The 8,509-nt window shown below is 41.2% G+C and overlaps 1 long non-coding RNA gene across 1 annotated transcript; it reads right to left on the bottom strand.

Annotated features, from left to right (window-relative positions):
* Positions 1-397: 397 nt before the first annotated feature.
* On the bottom strand, positions 398-3,498 carry LOC142760821 (uncharacterized). The gene is made up of 2 exons (XR_012883416.1): positions 3,282-3,498; positions 398-543 (listed from the first exon to the last, which is right to left on the bottom strand). It is a non-coding gene; the product is annotated as an uncharacterized LOC142760821 (long non-coding RNA).
* Positions 3,499-8,509: the final 5,011 nt, after the last annotated feature.

The raw sequence follows: 8,509 nt of genomic DNA, 5'->3' as shown, positions 1-8,509 counted from the left end.
TATCTGTGTCCTGAGGACGCAGATACAATTGAATGTGGCAGTGGCACTGTGCATGAGGGGTCCAGTGCCGCCCGGCCCATAAATGTTGAGGATGAGGATGAGAGGATGGGGGCCCTGGGCAATTGTCCAGTTTGCCCCCCCCCCTCCTGAACGCCGGCCCTGAGTACACCTTGCAATTACCCGAGTAGAGTTACAAGCCAGTTCCAGCAGTGTGCAGATGAAGCCATAACCAGTAGAGCCCGCTTTTCTGCTCATGCCCTGGATGCCATCGGTGCTGTCTGGTAATGATGTATCCTGGCCTGTGGGACGTCATTCAAGCCAGGACTTCACGACTCCTCAGGAGACCGGGACCGCCCACAGGACTCTTCACAGGTAATAAACATACAAAATGTGCTACTTTATAATTTAGCTTATACTTTACTCTGCAAGTAACAGTTTAGACAACGGGATCTTTAGAAATCTATTACTGGTCAAGTATAAGGCCATCATGGTGGTTTAGGTGCAGAAAATGTGGTTCCCTTCAACTTCTATCGATACTTCTCCCTAAAATAAATGTAAAATGTAAACAAAAAAAAAGTGTTTTATTTAAAAGGGTTGTCTTGTCTGCTTTCTACAATACATGCTGATCACAGTGCTCTTTGTAATTGCTGTTCTATTAACTCAGTATGCCCAGGGTAATGGATAATGGGTTTTTGAGACCAGAAAACTTTTTTAACTTAATGGGTTATTCCCATCGTATAAAATGATAGCATATTGCCAGCATATGCCATCAGTTTATAATCAGTTGGGATCCCCCACCGTTCCTGAAAATTAGAGATCTGCAGTGCTGCTTTTGCAATGTGTCCCCTTCCAAGATTTCCCTGCACAGGGGTGCTCCCTTAAACGGGGAAGTGCTGCAGTTTTCTGCTCAGTGGGTGACCAAGGGCGCCGCTACGTAGAGAAAAATAGTGGGTCACTGTATAACATCCACCCAAATAAATCTGCTATATACCGTTTACATAATGCCGCTATACTCTACACAAACAGATTTATACAATGTAAACTTCACCTACACATTACAATCAAAGTATCATACATACATAAAAACTAAATGCTAGCAGCATGTTCAGAAAGCAGATACCATTACATCCCCCCCCCCCCCATCCCAGTACCACAGTGAGGGAGGGCGGCGCACTGATAAGCTGCTTCAGAAATCATAAGGCGAAGGGGAACACAGCACTGACAGGACTGTAGGGAAGTTGGCATGGCAACCGTTTTTAGTGCACATGCAGATCATAGGCACATCTGAAGTTCCAGCAGGGGGACGAGCTCAAGAAGAAGGAGATTCTGGAGGATGTGTGCTAATTACAATGTAATACAATGTAAATGTGTGCTAAATACAATGCTGCGCTTCCTCCACTCCTTTTCAGTGAAAGTGGCTGGTTTCGGCGACCTCCTTTCTCCATCTGCACTCAGCGCCCGGGGCATATGCCCTGCCAGCTTTCCCCTAGCTGCGCCACTGTCTTATGGGATGAAGAGTGATCTGTATAAATAAGCTGCTGCAATAAGTACTGGTATGTAAGCAAGGTGCACCATAATGCACTATTATGACATCCGCTATGATGTCATCGACTGAAGCATGACCAATCTTCATACACTACAAAAAAAATAATAATAAAAAAAAAAATATATATATATATATATATATACACACATATATATATATATATATATATATATATATATATATATATTTATATAATGGATTCGTCGGTGGTAATCGTGTAAAAATTGAGGTTTGGCCACATAAACCAAACTTATTCTATCACTTTTACAGTTAACCAAATCAACTAGTTCAAGATAACTAAACCCTCAAATTTGCACAATGTTTATATACTTATATTGTTTCACTAGAAGAAAAATAGAATACAAACCGGCGCAACCATAGGGCATTACCTACATACGGTAAAAATAAATGATGTAGAGATGAAATGCTCACCTGGTGATGTTGTGCTAGGAGCACGACACCCCTGAAGATGTAGATTTTGAAGTTGGTGGTTAAAGATGTCAAGAAAACTGCAAGCTGTGGGTTGTGCCGGAAGCCATACTTTGGACCGGTTGTAAATCGGATCGTGGAATAGTGAGAATCAAAACCAATGATGGTGATGAACCTCAAAAAATTCAACCCGCTGATTTCTAGGAGCGTTGTTGACTGTTAGTCCTTAGTGTAGCAGAAGGAAGCAAACATGGTATAAAGTAACAAAGTCTTTAATATATATTTAATTATTTTTTATTTTTTTGTGTTCTAATACGCCTGAGGAAGGAGCCGGTTCAGCTCCGAAAAGCGTCGCCTGTATTATATTAAAGACTTTGTTACTTTATACCATGTTAACTTCCTTCTGATACACTAAGGACTAACAGCCAACCACGCTCCTAAAAATCAGCGCCGCTTTAAGGGTTGAATTTTTTGAGGTTCATCTCCATCATTGGTTTTGATTCTCACTATACTTATATTAAGGTATAGTAAACGCATTTAACTTATCAAATGCTTTATCTCTGTGAGTGCCCCTCTAAAGCTATTTTTTTCAATGTTCCTTATAGTGTGACTGTCAAAGGCACTTTGTATAAGGGAAGCAGTAGCAGTTGTCAAAACCATGCCCCACTCTTCATTATTGTATACATCCATACTGCTATTGGCTAAAGCTGCAGGAACAACATCATCCCTACCCGAGCGTGGCTGTGGGTTTCTATATACAGTAAACTAAAGCTAACTACTCCCCCTGCACACTGAAAGCTTATACAGTATGTCAGAACTGTATGCCCATGCCCACTGCGTGCTGCCTTAGCAGAAGTATTATAAAGTGTACGATTTCTCCCACCGGTTAGCTACAATGGTACATTTTAATTTCCTATATACATGCAACCTCTCCATTAAAATGTTCAATTTGGCTTCCTCCAACAATCTCATATTTGATAAACAGATAGGAAAAGACTAACGTGGTTTTGATAACTGCTGAAATCCTTGTAATCTGTAGCACGACCGTCTTTCTACTAGGACCTTGGACAAGCAGCACACAACAAGAAAGACTTTATACCTCCCACCATTTAAATTTCAAATCATAGGAAATTTGAAGCCAGTCCCATTCTACCCAGTAGCACAAACCAAATACCATAGAAAAGCATTTTAGGTAAATTTAAATATCACCCGTCCCTTTCCACTTCCTGGATAGCGGGATAGTCCATGAAAAACAAGACTGTTTTGGGGTATGACCATGTTTACATCATAGAAGGAGGAAACTCACCCAGCCATGAGAAAGTCCAAATGTGACTTGCTTCCTCATGGAAGACCATACATAACTGGAATGATCTGACCTGCTACTCTGAAGTAATTTTTTTTTTTTTTTAGCAGAGTCTAAGATTATTACTTGAAGATCTTGTATGTAAGGCATGGCGAAAATAACAGTCTCATCTGAGAATTTATGGAAGATATCTGATGGGATGAATACTGCTCTACACAAATGAACTGCTGCAACTGGTGCATGTCTGCGTGCAAGGCACATCACAAAGCCTTAGTATTCCATCCGCTGTGATGTCATCAACTAATGAGAGAAGCCTTTCATGTCATCAGCTAAACGGAGCGGCCTATGAGTGTCATAGATACATATCCAAGAGGAATTCATCATTTATGGTGCACTGAAAGAAGGTTATCATGTTTTGTAACCTGAAAATCTAAATCTTGACATTTCTCTAAAAGGTATTATGTTTTTTAGACACTTTTTATGCCTTACTAGACAGTTTTTGAAACAAATATGTGAATACACCCTAAATGGTGCTCTTCTTGTGTTCCTTCATTCCATCACACCCCCTGATCCAGGAACTTGGAGGGTGCTTGTTTGTGTAACCCTTTTGGTACATCTGCTGTATTTGTGGGCAAGGGTTCTCACTGTCTATAGGAAGAAAGTTAAGGACAACTGGCGTGATCCTTCTGTATCAATGGTCCCAATAGCAATAGGAGAGGGCTTCTTCTATGATACCTTCAGTCCTGTGCTCACCACAATTACTGGGTCTGCACATTTGCGTATGAAAATATGGATCAAATACGAAAGCACAATGCAAACTTTTTTTTACATTTTGTTCCACTTTTGTTTCCATGTTGCATCCGTGTTTTTTTTTTTATTCTGTTATAAGTTGTCCGTTTTTCATCTGTGTTTGTTCTGTTTTTTGTTAAAGGATTCTTTTTTTTGCTGTTTTTGTAATGTTGCTGAAACACGAATCTAAAAACGGAACAAATATGCACATGTGAACAATGGAAAAATAAAACATGTATTTTTAAAATCAACCCATTGACTTCTATAGGCTAATAAAACGTACTAATACAAATCCATTGAAACATTATGCAAGCATTTAAAAATGAAAATGTGGATAAAACCATTTCAATATATTGGCACAGTTTTTCCATTAAAAAAAGGAATATGGATCTAATATATACAGATGTGTGAATGAGAACTTTAGATTTATTCCTTTTTGAAGTTTTACAGAAGATCCCCTAGTTCCTCACATATAAAGGCTCTGCATATGTGTAGTATTTACCTAATAATCTCCTTTTCTCACTGGTGTAATTTAATACGCCGCAGGTCCAGCGTCTCTAACCCCTGGCGATCAGCTGTTATTGCCGAGAAAACTGCAGTCAGCCAATCATTTGTAGTATTACATGCCAGTCAATCAAATGATTCACCAATTGTCTAATGCATTGGATGGGCCGGGACCGCCAGAGCCGGAGCCACTCTTAAGCCTTATTCAGACGAGCGTATTATACATCAGTGTGCTGTCCTATAAAAATAAAAAAAAACGGACAACACACAGACCCATGCAATTCAATGGGGATGTTCACACGGATCGTGTGAAGGGCCTGTGAAAAATAAGACATGTCCTATTTTCATCTGTTTTCACGGATCCCTCAATAGACTCAAGTCTATGAGGGATCCGTCAAAACGGGTCCCTCATTGGTGCGACTCGGACGTGAAAAACTGATTCTCAGCAGGACGCAGACAGGTCAAAAAATGCTGCAGAAGGAGGGTGCATTAAATAGTGATAGCCACTCCCACTAGTCTTGAGGGGAGTGGTGAACTAAGTTCTCACAGGTGTGCGATAAATGAGTGTCAGTGTTAGTGTAGTGCTAGGGTGTGAATGTGTGGTAAAAAAAGAAATGTGTATGTATGGAGGTGTCAGAACTGTGTGATAATGTAATAAAAATAAATAAGTGTGATGAATGGGGGTCAGTGCTGTGAATAATACATGGGGTGTCAGTACTATGTGTAATACGTGGAGGGACAATGTGCTGGTCGTCAGGCATAGCATATCTTGCCAAATCACAGCCTATTTGTAACGCCGCTACTGTTAGCTAAAGCGGGCTGCTCTGCATGCCAAGCCAAACGCCAGCACATCATGCCCTCCCAGCATATAAGACCTGGCTGCGTCCTGAAAAAATATATATTGTTTGTCACTATCACCAATATTTTTAAAATTTTAGCTCAAATGCAGTTATTTTTAAATCCTGGAAAGCCTCTTAAAGGAACAGTGTCATCACAATTTTTTTTTTAATATGTTAAAGATGTTAGTGCTTTATTAAAAACGTTTATATTTATTTGTGTGTTTGTGTTTTACTTTTTCTTATTTTTACACTTTTTCTTCCCTATGGGGGCTGCCATTTTTTTTTCCATTTCCGTATGTGTCGATTAACGACACATACAGGCATGGAATACGGCAGCCACAGTCCCATAGGGACTGTGAACGGGTCCCGTCCCATCCACTTCTGTGTACGCCGTCTGTGTGGGAACTGCACATGCGCCGCTCCCACACAGTCCAATTTGAAATGCGCGCCGTCCGGCGCCATTTTCCTGTGGACCGGAAGTCGCGGCCGGACAGTAAGATTACTACTTCCGGTCGCGGCTTCCGGACTTGTGCACTTGGACCAGCGGCAGCAGACGGAGCGGACAGGCCGGAGGGAGCCGCGGCGGCAGGAGCAGGTAAGAGATTTCTATGTATGTTCGTGTTTGTGTACGTTTACTACTGTATGTAAACCTACTACACTGTGTGTTAGCTCAAAAAATGGTGACACACAGTGTAGGAGGTTAGACCGTTCAAACCCCTCGTTTATCCCGGAGAGCTCACTAGAGCGAGGGCTTTTTACCCAATTTTGCAATGCTGCAATTTTGGGAATAGCTCCATCTAGTGACCAGCAATGGGAAATATTATAAATTAGAATCTAATTTATAATATTTCCTGACTCGTGAAAAAAATAAAAAAAATGTGAACAATGTTTAATCACCTACACACTAAATGTTTAATTAAAAAAAACAACATGTTTTTCTGGCAACACATTCCCTTTAAAGGCTAGGGCTCTACTTTGACTTTTAGGCTTGGTTCACACGGAGTATTTTGCAGGCGGAAATTCTGCCTCAAAATTTCGTTTGGAAGTTTGAGGCAGATTTTCCTCTGCCTGCACTCCGATTTTCGCTGCGTTTTTTGCGCCGTTTTTCGCCTGCGGCCATTGAGCGCCATGGGCATAAAACTCAGCTAAATACGCCTTCTCTGCCTCCCATTGATGTCAATGGGAGGTCAGTGGCGTAAACGCCCGAAGATAGGGCATGTCCCTTCTTTCTCCCGCGAGACGGTTTTACCGTTCGTGGGAAAAAGACGCCTCCGCCAATTGAAATCAATGGGAGGCATTTTTGGGCCGTTTTTGACGAGTTTTGCAGCGCGGTCTCCGCGTAAAAAAACTCGTAAAAAAAACTCTGTGTGAACCCAGCCTTATAGTACGACTTTCCATTTTAAACTTTCAAGCTAAAGCTGCAGACAGAGGAATATTCTGAGTACTCTGTAACTCCTATTGGTACAAGAAGTTGCAATGGATCCCTACTCTGAGTAGTAAACAGATTTGGCAGCTGTAGTCCTAGTAACACAAAACCCCACATTACCTCTTCAGGGTTATTTTTAGATTGTTGTACTCTTGAGGAGCTTTTCAGTGCCGTCACTTTCTCTTTATGCTGTTGGTGGCAGTTTCACCTTTGTACTTCTCGAAGGGTTCTCTGAAAGAAGGGATTAACTAGGCACTTACTTAAACCGTCTAATAGGGACGCAGCTACTGTGGTTCTAATCTCAGAATGCTTCACTGATTTATCCTATTAACTCAATTTACCATGAAAACCTAGCACTGACATGAAGGCTTTTCCAAACAGCAATCTGCCCAGGTTTCCTGTCTACACAGGGGAAATTCTTCGAACATTTCTGGCTCTGAAGTCTGATTATGTTTCTGCTGATGCCTTCTCCGCAATGATCCTTTTTCATTATAAACATAATACATATCCTTTTCTCTTATTTCAGAATAATTATCATTACCATGTTATAAAAGATCATGCATTTAATTTATTCAGCAGATCTTATGATAAAGTGAGCGGACACTGAGGCAGCCAGACATTTTATATGCATTTTTTATTCTCATTTAGAGATGTACTGTATAAGATGACACCATGTCTTCTGATAAATGCAGTTTGAAAGTTATTTGCTTGTCAAATGACCCTGAAGAGGAACGGCTTTTCCTGCTTGCATAGGTGCAACTTCAACAATGCTTATGCAAAACGGAATTGTGAATCAATTGCAATTTGCAAGCTGCCACTCACTTCATTGTGCTAGGCCTATGTCTATTTATAAGTCTTTCTTATTATAGCAGCATCTAGTCAAAAAAGGCATCAAGACAATTACTGGAACGTGTAACGTCTGCTCACTCACCCAGTATATCTGCCAGTTTATCCTAAAAATTCCTTTTCAGCAACGGGTAGTCCTATAGACCAAGTAGTTCCATGTCCTTTTAATCTGGAATCACCACACTGCATAGGTTAAACTTTTCAGTAACCAAATAAGAAAGTTTGTAAGGTCAGATCTTTTTCATGATGGCAAGCGTCTACACACCATTCATCTGCTGATTGTATCGTTTATGCAGCCGAAAATATTATCGTTGTCGGCAGCACATCTCCCTGTGTAAACAGAGAGATGTGCTGCCGACATGATAGAAATGTATGGGGACGAGCGATCCTAGTAATGAGCGCTCGTCGCCATACATAGCTCCTTGTGAGAGGAGCAAACGAGCGCCGATCAATGACCAGTCTCGTTGATTAGCGCTCATTTACACGGCCCACGTAGGGGCCGTCTAAGAGGACCCTAAGAGGCGATATGGTAAGGCTGGCTGTGTCCCTCTTTCCCAAGGTCATTACATGGGGCTGCCCACACCAGCAGCACTACATTAATAAGATTCACACTGGGCAGTTAGGTGCCATTTTGGATGCATTGCTTGAGTCAGAGCCAGGAGTGGATCCTAAAAAAAGAGGAAAGGGCCTGTTCACATCAGCATGCAGGTTCCGTTCAACCTTTCAGTCAGAGTTACCGACGAAAAGAAAACTATTGCTTCCGTATGCATTTCAATGGTAACGCTTCCGTTTCAGTTTGTATCTGTTTCGTAAAGTTTTTGTTTTTT

Source organism: Rhinoderma darwinii, chromosome 4, assembly GCF_050947455.1.
Source record: "Rhinoderma darwinii isolate aRhiDar2 chromosome 4, aRhiDar2.hap1, whole genome shotgun sequence".
Taxonomy (NCBI): Eukaryota; Metazoa; Chordata; class Amphibia; order Anura; family Rhinodermatidae; genus Rhinoderma; species Rhinoderma darwinii.
Note: the sequence above shows the minus strand (reverse complement) of the source record. Positions and strands in the feature narration are given on the sequence as shown.